The sequence below is a fragment of the Etheostoma cragini genome, chromosome 14 (genome assembly GCF_013103735.1).
Source record: "Etheostoma cragini isolate CJK2018 chromosome 14, CSU_Ecrag_1.0, whole genome shotgun sequence".
Lineage (NCBI taxonomy): Eukaryota > Metazoa > Chordata > Actinopteri > Perciformes > Percidae > Etheostoma > Etheostoma cragini.
The window spans coordinates 9,284,456-9,300,810 of record NC_048420.1 but is presented as its reverse complement, the minus strand read 5'-3'; the positions used below and the strand labels follow the sequence as shown (position 1 = coordinate 9,300,810).

Here is a 16,355-nt window from a genome sequence, read left to right as displayed (position 1 = left end):
GATGATGTTTCTGCGAATCCTTGGTCAGCATCGCAGGCTGACAAAAGTCGATACTTCACGGCCTTACATTATAAAAACAGCAGATGGAAGGACTTAAAGCCCCTGAACACCCACACGGGTGATTTTAGTTATTCTGGCTGATTAGATCTCTGCTCAGGTTAAAGGTGGGCCAAAGCTTTGATGGGAACTTATTACGTCACAAATTTCATCTTCTAATAACAATGTTTTGGCTGTCCTTAGCCCTTCCCTCAAAAGGCACAACAAAGCAAACAGAAGGCTCAGAAAGACGTCAATCAATCTGACTAAACACCATCCAGGGGCTTTAAATGACAAACTGTACTTGTTTAAAAAAAAAAAAAAAATACCAGTAAAGCCTGAGTATCGGAACACAGTATACTCCTTTTCCTGCTGTTTAAATTTCACTAAACCCAATGTATATTCAATAGGTAAACCAAGGGCAATTACGTTAAAAATGAAAATAGTTATATTGATATTTACAGACAGAGACTCACTGACAACAGGTTCATTTACGGAAAAGTGGGGATGGCATATATTTAGAGCAGCAGCAAACCAAATCGGGAACAAGAAGAGGGGCACAAAGAACCATAGAATGGGAGGCATTGTGCAAGGGAAGAGAAAACAAGTTAAAACTATTTAGAGGAAATGCTAAATATAGGACAACTAAATTTGTCCCCACACCCAAGATAGGTTGTTTCATGGAATGAGTGTGGGTTTTGTTAATGCTGCTGGCTGAAACTGTGACACTGTTTGCATACACTCATCATCATGGCATTATGACAAAGGCATACCGCTAAAGGCTAAACCTGCAGCCACATGAATAGCCAGCATCTCGTTAAGACTATGACTCATTATTTCTGGACTTTAACATCAACTCTCAGCAGACAAGTAAGATTCATTATTACCTGGTGGTAAGCTTTGGCCAGTGTCAACACTCTAAAACCAGTTTGATATCAAACCAAACACTGGACCGGTGTGTCGAATTTTACCACTAGGTGCCGCATTTGTCTCCGCTGCTCCTGAGTGAAACTGATGAGAAAGTCCATAATGAGAGTGTAGCCACTCCAGTCCCCATGGTGGCGGTAATGCGTCTCTAAGCCATGGCCCTTTTAGTGCCGTGAGCTTATAATTGAGCTCATCAGTAGTCTCGCATTGTTACTAAGACACGGATACCCAACCCGAGCCGGTTTGGACAGACATTCAGAAATAAATAAAAGCGCACTCGCACCAAGAAATTTTGCCCGATCAGGACTCTAATTGCCACACCTTCCTTCACAGCGCTGCGGAGGAGGGTCTGGCTAGTCCACATAGCATTCCAAGATGGTAGAAAAGAAACTTGCTCTGGTTTATCGGCATTCCTTGAAACCAATCACAATTGTCTTGGGCGGGCAACTTGGAACATGTGTACTGTATGTTTAAAGGTTGTTCAGTTGTACAGCAGAAAACTCAGATTGGACCCAAAATAATGTTACATATCACAGACTCAATATCCCGTGCTTATTAAAAGAAAAAACACTTATAGCTGGCAATTCAGTTCTCATCTATGAATAAGAATATAGAGCCATTTTTGATGGTGTCAAATGTTACAAAAATCACAATTTCTGGCAGAAAAATTGCAAATAAACTGTCCCCCCAAATCGTTGAATTGGGCCCCCAATCGGCCCAATTTAAATAAGGAACTAGTTGATAAAATAATAAAGATTTTGGGACTTGGCCGTTCATTTCTACAATTGATTCAGCATATAATGAGTGGTCTGGCCTTGGTAAGAAGAGACAGCGACCATAGAGATGTTTCAAACCAAATCACTACCCATATCAGACCAGTGAGAGTGCACTACCGGTGCATTAAAAGAGCCAGGGAGAAAAGTGAAATCAGGAAGCTAATGAAAACCAGTGAACAACTGATGACAACCACATGCAAAGTCTTCACAGGAGCTTGAATGTGTGCGGCTGTAACTCTGCATGATGTGATGTAACTCAAATGGATCAATATTAACACTGTTGAGCCTGATGCATCTGGCTGAGCTGTGCGTTGGCTTAAGCAGGATCCAGAGTACAAAACAGTACATCCCAACCTGCTTTTATTTTTAAACAACTAAAAAGCATGCCAAAGCCTTTTTTTGTGGAAAACACAGCTTGGAAAAACCCATCCAAATTCTAGGTGTGGAAGAAAAAAGAAAAAAAATCTAATAACATATGTATTGTGATTTTTTGATGCAAACCATTTAAAAAAATCCACGTTCTGTACTTCTTTCCAAATGAAATACATGTCAGACTAAATGACTGACACATGATGTGCATACTTAGAGAAAAATTTGTTTTCAGAAATGTCACTTTGTAATATACTTTTGTTTTTGTTAAAGAAAAAAGAAAGATCGCAGTACTCAATACTATTGAATTGCAATTAATGAAAATTGAAATGCAGCTTGAATTGAGAGAAAAGCATATCACCCGAGCCCTACCAAATGCAATGAGCTTTTTTCCTTTTCTTCCTTGAGCTGGGCTGTAAATGCAAACCAATCTGCTTGGATCTCAAGGTGATGTAATGCAGGGAGAGAGTAGCCATATGTTCTCTTATTTTACCAACAGTGACTCAACAGACAGGGACGAGGCAATCTGCCAAAGAGGCTGCCTGTCCAAGAATCTAAATGGTCCACACCTAGAGACAGGGAGTAGCTAGTGTTACTGTAGGCAGTGGTAATATTTTGACATACACTCGCGATGCAAAGCAATAATTGAGATGTGGCTGCCAATGATACTGAGGTCTACCTGTAGGCAGCAGCTAAGTCAGCAGTAGCTCCCCGTGAAGCCGGGCTATCTACCAGTGCTGCAGTCTCTATCACAGGAGGCTCATGGACAACAAAGAAACTACTATGGGACAAATCCAGGAAAAATTACTCAACTGCTGTTACATAAGAAAAAGGCCTGCGGTCTAGTACCCCATAGTCCTCTCTGCTCAGAGAAAACACAACCTTGATCAACGATGACAATGTCAACAAGGGTAAGTAGAGGACACGCCATGTGATGTGAACGTCAAAGAGATGCACTCTGGTCAGTTTCCTTGCACTCTGAAATACTTTCTCCTCATAAAGTACTTTATGAATGCAATGGTGCATGTGTCCAATCCATATTTTTTACCAATTGACTGTGTGTAATGTGAAAGATTTCACGTATCAGTCTCGCATTGCCAGACCTTCCTCCACAGTGCTGTAAAAGAAGGTCTGGCTAGCCTCAGGAAGGAACTTGTTTTGGTGGTACATGTGTACTAAGGCTGGACAATTAATCAAAACATTTATCGACTTAATTTTCCCATAACAATAATTTAGATATTTATTTCTGTTGATAAGCCTACTTTCTACAGCATGTGTAGGGTCCAAAATTAAAAGGAGAACTCCGGTCGATTTCAACACGTAGTTCTGTTGTTTGTACATTTGGAGTGCTGTCAGTAGAGAGAAAAACTAACCAATCAGTGCTGCCTACACCATGTTATCCTCTTGCTAGAGTTAGCACCCAACACGCTAAAACGGGGCAAGTTTTCAACATGTTTTTAGCCTCAACACATGCTTGAAATGTCATTACAAGTGCCTAGCCATGTGCAGTGATTCCTTCTGAATGAACACAGTGAATCTGACTGCTGTAGAAGTGAAGGAAAGGCATGAAAGTTGTGTTGATCCATATCTATACTATAACTATACTTCACCGGAAAACAGGAAAATAATGGTGATAACTCTAGCAGGAGGATAACCCGGTGTAGGCAGCACCGACTGGTTTATTTTTTCTCTCTACTGACAGCAGTCCAAATGTACAAACAACAGAGCTACGCGCTGGAATCAACCAGATTTCTCCTTTAACACTCGCCAGTTGCCAAATGCAGGAGTGGGCCGGCCGACACACACACACACACACACACACACACACACACACACACTACAGCACACACCAAACATATAAGCCACTACCTTCTGTTTACTGATAGCTAGCGTTTAACTCAGGCTAAGTAATAAACCAGTAAGTCAGGATTTTTGGCAGCCAGCTATCCACAGGGTTCTTGCAGGTTTTATTAAGTCAAATTTAAGACCATAAAGATTGAAGTTAAGATCTCCACAACGCATTACCAAAAAAAATGGACGGGGAGCTATGGTATGGGTGTGTGTGTGTGTGTTTGTTTTCTCTCGTTTAACGAAATCCATGGGGTCCAAAAACTGGGAATACAGTATACTTGTGGGGTCCAACTATCTTTGTGGGGCCAAAATGCTGGGCCCCACAAAGGGTAAGGGAAAAGATTAAGGTTAGGGGCTATGGAATGCATTATGTAAATGATTGGTCCCCACAAAGACAGTCCCACGCAAGATGTGTGTGTGTGTGTGTGTGTGTGGTTCTGCAAAGAAATAAATACCATTGTAAAGGTTACCATACACAATGCATAGGAATTATATAGAGCAAATAACAATAAACCCACCATTAATTACATTACCTTAATGCAGTGCAACTACTTCAGCATCTAAATAATGCAACCAAAATGCAAAGGCATTCAACAATTATGTCACTAAACATATTCTTCACCTAGCCACTAGGTGAAGAATATAAACAACAAAAATCACCTGTTTTAAATTTAATTAATTTTCTAATTTAAATTAGCAAGAACTACAGACTAATAAAATAACAAGCTTAGATGAAATGACAGCATAAGTTCTACGACTACAGTTCTTCAGGACACACACACACGTGATCTAAATGGGAGGACAAGGTGGGGGCAAACCAAACCAAAGACAAACCAAGACTCTGTAACGTTCAGCTATACAGAATGCATCTGTAACGTTCAGCTATACAGAATGCATTTATTGGTTACACCTGTGTGTTTCCTGTGCACGTCAAAATGTCTGTTGTGAACAAGGGCTATTGGGAACTCATCTCACTTCAACCGACGCTATGTTCAACAATAGCAAATAGCAATAATAAAACCCTCATGCATATTTGTGTTCAATCTGACTAGAACACACTGGCTTTGTAATAATTCCATAATTATGAATCCAATGTGTGAAGTACATGTTTCGAGAGAGCGGTGGCAGCATTGGACATGAACGTGGGTAGATTTTGTGGATGCGTGTGTGTGTTCGTGCATGCGTGCGTGCGTGTGTCCTCTCCACTAGGTGATTTGTGAATGAGAACTGCAGCTGACAGGCCTTCTGCCCAACAGCCTGCTCTCTCCGCGGGGTCCACAGAAACCAAAGGCCCTTCCACCTCGCAGAGCAACCCAAGCTGGGTCCATACGCTCGCCTCCAGGGTCACTGACGGCATCCAACCCCTTCAAGCAGAGGGCTGCAGCTCAGCCAAGGGCCTATCAACTCGCAGCAAGTGCACACATGCTCCGATTCCCACGTACCTCTATCACACACACACACACACTTGCGTAGGAAAGGATGTAAACACACAGAAACACACAGACACACACACACACACACACATCAAGTCTATCTTTTCATTAACAAGGACAAGAGTCCATTTCCGCCCCCGTTGTCTTAGGCCGGTTGCCAGCAGGGTGGAAATCTGTTCACTTACGACAGTTTTTGACATTTTAGCTCTTGTCTCTGCTGTTGGAGGAAGTCCTAATGATAGGTGGACTAGGGCCACACTAGGGTCCCTTGCTGCATGAATGTTATCACCCCTATCTACCTGTGTGTGTGTGTGTGTGTGTGTGTGTGTGTGTGTGTGTGTGTGTGTGTGTGTGTACAACCTACACACCCTAAGTTGCATGTGAGTGCCGGTTACACGACACATCTTAAATCATGAACACAAGGTTCTGCGCAAGTACTCTATGATTTATTACTCCTGTAGTTGCTTAGAGTTCAAATAAATGTATTTTCCAGGTTTGAATCGAAGAGCATGGAGTTGGATGATATATTGCATTGGGAGGAGATTTGTTCCAATAAGAGTAATGCAGGTTCAGCATTATGTACAGTAACCACTGTAGGGAATGGTGAATGATCACCTCCTACTTCCTATATAAAACTGTAGTGGATAGTAAAAATGAATGGGCCTCATTCACCAATATCTCCCTACGTTTTTTTTCTGAAATTTGTTCTTAAGAAAGATCTTAAGAAAAGTCTACTTCTGATTCATGACGTGTTCTCAAAACAGCCAAATTGTTCGCAGGTGGGTTCTTAGAATGATGAATCCCAATGTCTTGATAATTTGACAACTCGTGCCCGTTGTTCCTGTTAAGCACAGGCAAACGGCCCCTTAATTCCCACAAAAGGGCATGTGATGGCAGGGCCGTGTGCGCACTTAGAGAAATGTCAAAAAAGACGTGGTAAAGACTGTGGAGGCCTCGTCTCCAAGGGAAAGGAAACACTTCGGTAATACTGAACTGGAGGTACTGCTGCAAGAAGTTAGAAAAAAAACAAGACATATTTAGTAACATCAGCTGTGGATACAAAGCAGCAAATGAAACCGATGCATGGAGTGACTGTTAGTCTGTCGCATTTACTCATGCAGTGAACGCTGTATAGAGAGAAGGCCGCAGAACTGATGGAGTATTTACCGTAGGGGGGGGGTTTCCATACAGCGTAGTATCGCTATATTTTCTTTTCTCTGCCAATACTGTATCAATACACAGACACCAAGCATGTATCTTTTATCACATATGTGTTGGTCAGTTTGTCTGCTTGAAAATTCCATTTTGAAGCAAGAAAATTGAAGTGATATGAACAAAGAGAGAAATGTATCTTTTTAGATAAAACAGATGTTGACAAAGTTTGTTTTTGGGAACATAATTTGGAATTCGGAAACATTTTAAGTTTGAAAAATGGTTATAATTTGCAACATATTACATATTGCCAAATATTGCAATATGTTTAAAATCGCAATAATTTCGTATCGCCATAAGTGTCGTGATGATATCAGTATATTAGGGGTGATTCCCACCCCTAATATACTGTAGGCCAATAAGCAGAAGTGTAAGTGTAGTATGTATTTATCAAAACAAACAAACATAATTATGTGTAAAATAATGAAAATGGTTACAAAATTCTAAAGAAATATTAATATTTTAAATCAGAACGGATGAAAACACGATAAGTACTTACATTGGGCAAACATGTCAGCTCTTAATCGTAAGAGTGCTGGAGTGTGCGTAGATTCTGTTCTTACCTAAGAACAAATGCCAGAAACTTCGTGAAAACTGTATACGTGGGGTTTAAGAACAAATGTGTTCCTCAGAACGGCTGGTGAGGCCCATTGCTGTGATGTCCTGAACTGGCTTCTACTGACCCAGAGGATGCTTGGACACATACAAATTTAATTTGTTTACTGATATGCCCATTACACCACTTTAGATGTTAATATCAGATGGTGTATTGAACCTCAATATTTTCTACCAACTGACCATGTGTCTATAAATAACAGCTGAAATTTATTGATTGATTGAATTAAGAAAAAATGAATCCACGGTAAACTTGATGGATTGATCGTGTTATTGCCATTTTATTTTCTCTATGATAATAAACTGAAATTATTTATGTTTGGGTCTATAAATTGAAAAAATAAAGTTAAAATATGTTAATAAACCTTGCACGCCCCCATTTCACATTCTGCCAAGCGGGAAAAAAAACACGAGTTGAAATGCTGCAAGTCGCATTCTCCAACAGACACAGGCAGTCACAAGTAAAGATTAAATGGCAACTGCAGAAGCAGATGCAGGAGACCCATCGACAAAACTTAAGCCCATTCCTCTTTTACTGAAGTCGCCGGTGTGGAAATATTTCTGATTTCCAGTCTGTTATGTTGACAACGTTTGCATTGTTGATTAAAAAAACAACAACAACAACAACAACAAACTGTTTGCAAGCTCTGCTCTGCACATGTAACATCTTACTCCACTGGCAACACAACTTACATGGCAGCGCACTTCCACAGGCACCGCAAAAACATAGACGGATCTACAGTATTACATCATCAACACAAACTACTCTTCCGTCTTCATTTGGAATTAAACTTCCAAGTAACTCAACAAATGCAATTACAAGCGCCTTAGGAGTATTCATAGCAGCAGACATGGAACTTATTCGCTAGTGGAAAACTCCAGTTTTAGTTATTTCATTAGCGTGCTAAAACCTGTTTTATTGTTTTTGTTTTTTCATTTGTGAACTTGAATGTGAAGAACACTGCAGCCACGAAAGAGAAACTAGATAGCAGGTTATTGTCCAATTTGTGTTTTTTAATTGTTATGTCTAATTGACTGTAAGTTATGGTAACATTATAATTTATGTTGTTGATAAATGTTTTAAATTTGACAATGTAGTGTTGTGAACTGCAAACAAAGGTCAGATATTTTGCATAAAAGTCTAGTCAAAAACAAAAGTGACATAGCAACCTGTGCTTTAAAAAAAATAAAAATAATCAAGAATTAAACTTTAACCTTAGAAACAAAAATGTAATCGAAGCCAGGATTTGGAGAATCGTGACACCCCTATAGTTTAACATCTTAAAAATACATTAAAAAGTCACTGTCTGAGGTAGGCATGACTGCTGGAATGTTAACTTCTGAAACGTAAAAATAATTGGCAGACGCTGGCCCCGCAATTCCAACGTCCAACATCGATCTGACAATTACTTCAATTGAACCATACTGAACCCTTAAGGTATCACAAAGGAAGTGGATTTTTGGTATTGCACTGAAAGTCAGGTAACATTAAAACTTCCAACGAAGGATACCCAGCCCTAACAGCTACGTGACTAATGATAAAGTGAAGGCCGTGTTTTCTTATGTATTTCCTGTCATCAAAACATTCACTTGAGTGGCGCGGTTTTGAAGGACAATTACACAGTATCTGCTGGGTAAATACATATATATATATATATACATATATATCTACTCTCATACCTGGAAGCAGGGCTGGGCAATATGGAGAAAATCAAATGTCACAATATTTTTGAACAAACACCTCGATATCGATACTGCAACGATATTGTAGTGTTTACTATTGGTGTTTTCACAAAATATGTAAACAATGAGATTTTTGATAAATAATCATCAGTATTGTGGATATAATGACTAAGTGGTTAAAGGCCAATCATAGAATAGGACAGTCTGGTAAGTTCAGAAAATGACATCACATTACTTTAAAGCAGCTTTTAAAACTAAGAAAAGAAAACACTTATGTCACACAATATTACAATATCCAAAATCTCAGACAATATCTAGTCTCATGTTGCAATATTGATATCATATTGATATATTACCCAGCTCTACTTGTAAGACTGTTTCACTTGATGGCTCAATAAGGTTCACAATCTAAGACAATATCTAGTCTCAATATCTAGCCTCATATTGCGATATCCATATGCAGGAAGACTGTTTCACTTTATGGCTCAATAAGGTTCACATTGTATGTCTGCTTGGCATGTTCTCCCTTTGCTAAGTGCAAGCGAAGAGTGATACGAACGACACCAGTGACGCTCTAGAGATACAAGTGCCCTCACATTTCACCTGCTACCAAGGACACTGTAATGACTGACATGTGAGGGATGAGGCGCCCGCTGGTGACTCTCAGTAAGAACGGGCTGCATGAATATCAAGGTTGTCCCCTCCGACTCTGCTGCCCTTGGCTGAACAGAGGGACCTTTTGACAGGGCCGTAGCAAAAACCCAGAGTATGCCATTTCATAATGCAACAGCACGCTGTGGGACTTTGAGACACGCTCCGAGACTTCCGCGCACCGCAGAATGTGTTTACCATACCACCACTGTATGTGTTATGAGCCGGGCTGGGTTCACCTTGAGACTGGTTGCCCATTGAGCTGAACTGCTCATGTCCAATGTAAAAGAAACACACACAGTCACACACACAGTGCCTATCAGTGCCACAAGAAGGCCATTATGCTCCCACTTTTGCACCATCAGGGTTGATAGTAACATCTCTAACTTATAGGGCTCCATAACAAACATACAGGAACTTTGATGATAGCGATGATGGCGGTTTTCTTTATGCTTGATACACTGGGAGACACATCAACAGCTTGGCAAGTTGTTGTGGGTAGACGTGCTGACAACATGCATAACAGCTGGCATCAAAAGCAAATAAATAAATAAATAAGCAAATAAATCTTGCGTCTATTACTCATCACTTTTTGATGTAAAACAATATTGATGGAACCTATATGCATGGCATATTGAGGTGGGCTTTCTAATGTTTTAAATACCAATTGATTTTTCAATAGGCAGATGAAATTGTTAAATGTAGGGCTTGCCCACAATTTTCAAATATTTGTTAGGTAGGTATTTGTTTTTATTTGGGGATTTAAGCCAAGCGGCCTGAAAAGTGTCGCCTCCCGGTACAATATCATCAAGATACGATATTTAAACATATTGGAATTTTCTGCGATATATTGCAATTTATAACTTTTTTTCCAACTTCTTATGTTTCCCAATTTCAAATTATGTCCCCGAAAGGATCTGTTTAATTTAAAAAGATACATTTCTCTGGTTGTTCCTCTCACTTCAATTTTATCGCTGCAAAATGGAATTGTCAAGCAGACAAACTGACCAACACATATATAATAAAAGATCCATACTTGGCGCCTGTGTATCCATACAGTATTGCTACAGAAAATATTGCGATGCTATGCTGTACCGATTTTTTCCCCCTACCCCGAGTGTGACTGTCAACTGGATAAAAAAAGAAAGTTCTGTGGCATTCATTAGTTGAGAGTTTAACCCGAGCTAGATTGACAACAAAGATAGAAATCATATCACATCCATACAGGGATAGTAGTATACAGTTCTTAAAAAATCATAAAATAAATGACACGCTGGTATCAGACCAGTACTCGGTATCATACCATGCGGTGCTGTGCTCACGGACTGTGTATGGAATATGTTGCACGAAACGAGCCTAAAATTACCAACAGGAGCTAATGTCCAGCAGTGTTTCCTCTATGTTGATTAGGGTTGTGCAGATGGACGTGATGGTTGACCGGTGCGTCAATAAGGAAGTCTGATGGCCATGTTATGTAGGATTTATGAATGTAAGTTAGCAACAGGAGCCTGATTCACGTGGGTGCTATTTTATGTGTGAGCTGATATTGCGCGTCGGTTCACGTGCGCTGCAAAAGTTTTGTTTTTGTTTATTGAATTCGTTATTCAGGGCAAATATACCCAAGAATGTAGTTTAATCTCAGTAATGATGATATATTAGGTTATTACGGTCACTCTGTTAAAGGCAAACATTCACAGATCACAGAGATCTGATTGAGTGCAGACTTTACGACACCGTAGTTAAGTGAAAGTAGGTCAAGATGTAATGTACCGCCCCTACCAGCAGCAGCATGTAATACTGTCTATTTACAGAGGGAGATTTAAATGTATGTCTGACTGTTTCTCTGTTAACTGTTAGCCCATAGTAGTAGGTAGTAAAACATTTTTTCTCTTCCCCCTCCCTCCCCACTTTTCAATTCAATTTTCAATTTTGTATGGGTGGCCCGCCATTGCAAGATTTCTGCCACCACGGTATCAGAAGTAGGACAGACACACAATGTAGTCAGGGTTGCCTTTTAAATGATCCAGCCAACGTGATGCACCCCCGTTGGCTGCCACTCACATTGCAATTAAACAACAAGTGGAACCATCCAGAGGTTATTGGGCCCGTCCAGTTTAACTCCACATACTGTTGTGTTGATGGACTTTATCGTCAAAACGAGTCAACTATTAAACCAACAGCTCTACCAAAAACGTCACCGCGGTGGGTCCGTTCTGATTGGACAACGTTCAACTTGTCAGTTCTGACAACTCATTGTTCTGATATCACACCTCTAGTAGTCAATTGACAGAAAAATGAATCAACAGAACTTTAGTAATCGATTAAGAATTTTAATTAGAGCTGCAAAGATTAATCAATGAAATTATGCGATTTTGATAATCAATTCATCCATTTGAGTAATTTCTTAAGAAAATCTAATTATTCTGTGATTCTAGCTTCTTAAAGAGATGGTTGGGAGTAATTTCACCCCAGGGTCCTTTGCACCACGACCTCAAGCCAAACAACCCCCCCAGAAGCATTTTTTACCTTGGTCGAACATTGGGTAAGTTAGGGTTATCAGCTGGTTAGCTTAGCGCAGACGCTACTGGAAATAAAACAATGGATTGGGAAGTTTTTAAGTACACCAGGAGTTTGTTATAAATAGTATTATTTTTTAAAAGCAAGTGCTGTAGTGCAACTAGCAGAAGACAAGTTATGGTTGAAGTTGGTTTGGAGACACTACCTTATTTAACCATTAAATGAATAACTATGTTTGTGGGTCTCTTTTCAGCATTGTAGTTTGTAGATGACCCCAAGGATTCTCACTGCCGGTAGCGCTAGCAGGAGAGAGCAGAAGCCAGCAGGCAGGAACTTCTTGTGTACTTACAAACTTTCCAATCCATCGCTTTATGAATACATAATCTATTTGTACTACTGTAGAAGTTTGGTATCATTTTGGGCATTATTAGTGGGGTAATTTACAAGATACACACTTGGTTCCAATAGCGCCCGCGCTAAGCTAACCAGCTGATAACCCTAACTTACCCAAAGTTTGACCCAGGTGAAAAACGCTTCTTGGGGGGTGTTTGGCTCGAGGTCGTGGTGCAAAGGACCCTGGGGTGAAATTACTCCAACTCATCACTTTAAATGAGAATATTTTCTATTTTTTTCTCTCCTCTGGGCCAGTAAACTGAACATCTATGAGTTGTGGACAAAACGAGACATTCGAGGACGTCATCTTGGGCTTTGACTTATCCCTATTGTTCACCATTTTCTGACGTTTTGTAGACAAACCTATTTTTTGAAAATTAAAATAATCGTTAGTTGCAGCCGTAGTTTTAATCATCAATCATGAAAATAAAAAAAAAAACACCAGAAGTACTCCCTGCTCATTGCTGCTGTTTTTGGTTTGTAAACTGGATGCATTCGGGTTTCAGATTGATGGGGTGTTTTTTTTTTTTTATACATTTGATAAATTTCATAAAAAGAATGATCAATATTTTAAAATATAATGAAAATAATCATCATTCGCAGACCAATGCTCCCTCCCTCCCGAGTTAGTAGCACAATAATATAGGCCATTCATCATATTGATCAAATACTGTAGCCAGGCAGACACAGTAAAGCTCCACTTTGTGCCCAGGAATGTTGTGAGATTTTGCAGAACAAGCTTATTATAAATATTGTAATACACATTTATTGTATAGGACCAAATCTCTTTGTATTATTGATAGCTTAATCCTTTTCATCTCTTTTTAGGGTGATCTCTTTACCACCAGTCCAGGTACAGCGGATGGGGAAATAGCCTCCAGGCTAATTCTGGCACATTTTTACTTATGTATAATTAGTTTGCAGTGCCCCTGATAAATAAACCTGGAAAAGCTAACGATTCACATGGAGGAAATATAAATAAAAAAAATGCCATGTTGTATTTAAGTGTTCTTGCAGCATAGCAATGTTGCAAGCCAACAGCTGTCCTCAGATGCCCTCTAATCCAGCAGGCATCATTGGATGGATGAGTGTTTTAGGGCTGCGGAGTTGATCAGTACAGTAGGTCAGTTTGTGCTCTTTGCAGGAACATCGACATGCATGTTTCTTTTTCTTCAAACCTTGATAGAAATACTAAAACCACAAGGGGTGCCGAAATCCAATGTAACGTGGGACGCTAAAGCTTATCCACTTGGCAACTACACTCCCATCCAAATCAGCCCACCAATTGAAGCTCAGTTGTGTGATTATGCAATATTATCGGCGATTTGACCCTGCGGCTACAAAAAAGAAAATCCGCCCCGAACGCTACAGTTTCTCACGCATGATGTCATGTTGGCTTTCATGCAGCCTGGTTTTGCAGAAGTGTCCGAGCAGCAGGAAGGCATTATGCAGGCAGCGCTGGAGCCGAGGTTTCGTTTTCTGTTGCATGTGGGACACGGCAACGCCAAACTCCGTTAAATAAATCTCAAATTTAAGTCTATATCTTCTTATCAACACGATGCATATAATAAAGAATATAAATAATAGTATTTTAGGAACAGTTAAGGTATATTTGTTCATTCGGCAGTCATACATTCAGTAAATGTGGACCTTTGGTACTGGTTTTCACAATGATCTTCCACCAAAATACAAGCGGACAATATGTGGCTGGATTGAATAAAAATGGGAGGAAAAGAGTTCGGGGGTGATAGGTTTGCACACAAAAAACCCCAATAGTTTATAAAACGTCATGTTCTTAACGGACATGCGCACTTACTGACGAATTAATAAAATATATTACAGTGTCAGATTTTTTTGAATGGAGGTTTGTTTGCTACAAACGGGGTGCGTATGGCGATGATGCAGCTCTGTGCAACATCACGCGCTGCCGAATGAAATAGCCTATAACCAAAAGCCATGGCAAAATATGATATACACCTGTATAAAACACTCATTTGAGGATTTTAAAATGGTGTTACAGGGTACAAGGTGGTAGCTACAATTTGAGACACAAAATACACGCGCTCGTGCTTTAAAGCAACAGCAGTACTGGGCAATATCGATTAACAAAACACTTGTGTAACGTAAAGGCAGACTACTCCAGTTTTTCTACATAGTACCGCGACCGAACCATGCAGTTCTGCCACTACAATACACGTCAAGCGAACAGGAATTACACTGCCTCCAGATAAAGAATTTTCAAAATAAAGCGGCATCAGAGAACACAGCAATTATACTCATGCCAACGTTACATAAACAGGTCCGCTCTGTGCTTTAACGCGAGTATTTTACCATCACCTTAGCTTTTCTAAACTGCAACTGCGACTTGTACCTATTGTACTATACAGGACAAATGCAAGACGTTTCTTTTGAAGATACAATCGCTCCAATTCCTGTCTCGTTATGTCCAATTCTGGCTAACTTGCCAAACCTCACCACCTCCTCCCTCTCAGAGACAATGAATGAAGCCAGTTTGTGGAATGGAAAAGCCCAGGACCGACTAGTTCATGTAGCTTAACACGCTTCTAACGTGTTAGCTAAAAAAATACAGAAACAGGACAACACTCCTTCTTAGCGTCTGGTTACGCTGCCCATCTTAACGTTAGCTAACTACCTTTATCTTCCGAACAAATAGCGACAAGAAAAACATGCTGAATAATAACACCCCTTCTGCCATACCATTTAAAATGTTACAACAGAACAAAGCTACAAAATACATGGTAATATTCCTAACAACGCCTCACTGACAGCATGTATGAGCTTACCTGCAGGATGCTCAACTTCACTTCTCTGCGGTGCGGACACGGCTTCACAAGCTGTGCCAAGTCACCCGAGGTTCGTCAAGACAGGAAATGTAGACATGGCGTTCAAAATAAAGGCGTAAAAGTACAAGACTTCGGGCGTTGACAAAAAAGCTAAGCAACGCTAAGTGGAGCTCAGTTACTGAAGCAGTATATTGATCATTCCTGTCTTTGAGCCAGTAAACTCATAAATGTATCCTTGACTTACGTTGTAAACACAATCACATTCAACGGTTTTCGGCTTGACCTTCCTTCAGTGCGTTTTTTGAGATCTAATTGTTAGCTACATTTTAGACCGGAAACGCCATATTACAATTTTAGCCAGCTTGACCGCCTACTACAATGGTACTGGCATATTCAACATTAATTGTTCTAATTTACCATAACACCTTCAGCTGCTGATATGTCTCCCTAGCCTTTCGTCACGGGACGGTAGTTTTTGCTTCATATCATACTGCTTTAGCTTTGTTTTTACCGGCTAATAAGCCGGTAGTGAGTGGTCCAGGCAGATGCTCGGTAGCGGGAATGAATCCTCCTGAAAGTTGATGTAGCTATTTGCCACTGCACTAGCATCATCATTGTCAATGGATGGTAAACAGAAAACATTGCATTTTCGGTCACAACTTTTTCCAATACCAGCGAACGTAACGTAGAGCGTGGCATCTAATCGTGAAAATGAAAATGAGGCATTTGTGGTCAGTAATAAACAACGTAATTCGCAAAAACAAACGTATGTTGGCGGCATACGTACACAATGTGGAATAAAAGAACAACATAACAACAAGAAGTCTTTTTCATGATTATTAACGCTGTAGCCTAGATTGTACAATACTAAATACGGCAGGATGTAAATAAAACGTTATCAAAACCTATACATTGGCACTTTCCTGCGCAATTCCGACTCTGAATTCCGGGTTGAATAGGTCTTACTTAGATTATTTGACACCAACATCCCTCCACAGGAGCGCAAGACAGATCTGAAACTATGGCTGTAACCATAGACTGCATATTAATATTAATATTAACAGTCTATGACTAAAACCCACGCGCAA

At 40.0% G+C, this 16,355-nt stretch overlaps 1 protein-coding gene across 2 annotated transcripts in view; it reads right to left on the bottom strand.

The window, feature by feature from the left end:
- Nucleotides 1-15,416, bottom strand: part of hivep3a (HIVEP zinc finger 3a) — a 43,255-nt gene extending 27,839 nt beyond the window's left edge. The window contains exon 1 of one of the 2 annotated variants that reach the window (XM_034891164.1): nucleotides 15,268-15,416. The gene's annotated coding sequence lies outside the window, so the exon portion shown is untranslated. The remainder of the gene's footprint in view (nucleotides 1-15,267) is intronic. The other variant, XM_034891165.1, reaches the window with a different exon arrangement.
- Nucleotides 15,417-16,355: the final 939 nt, after the last annotated feature.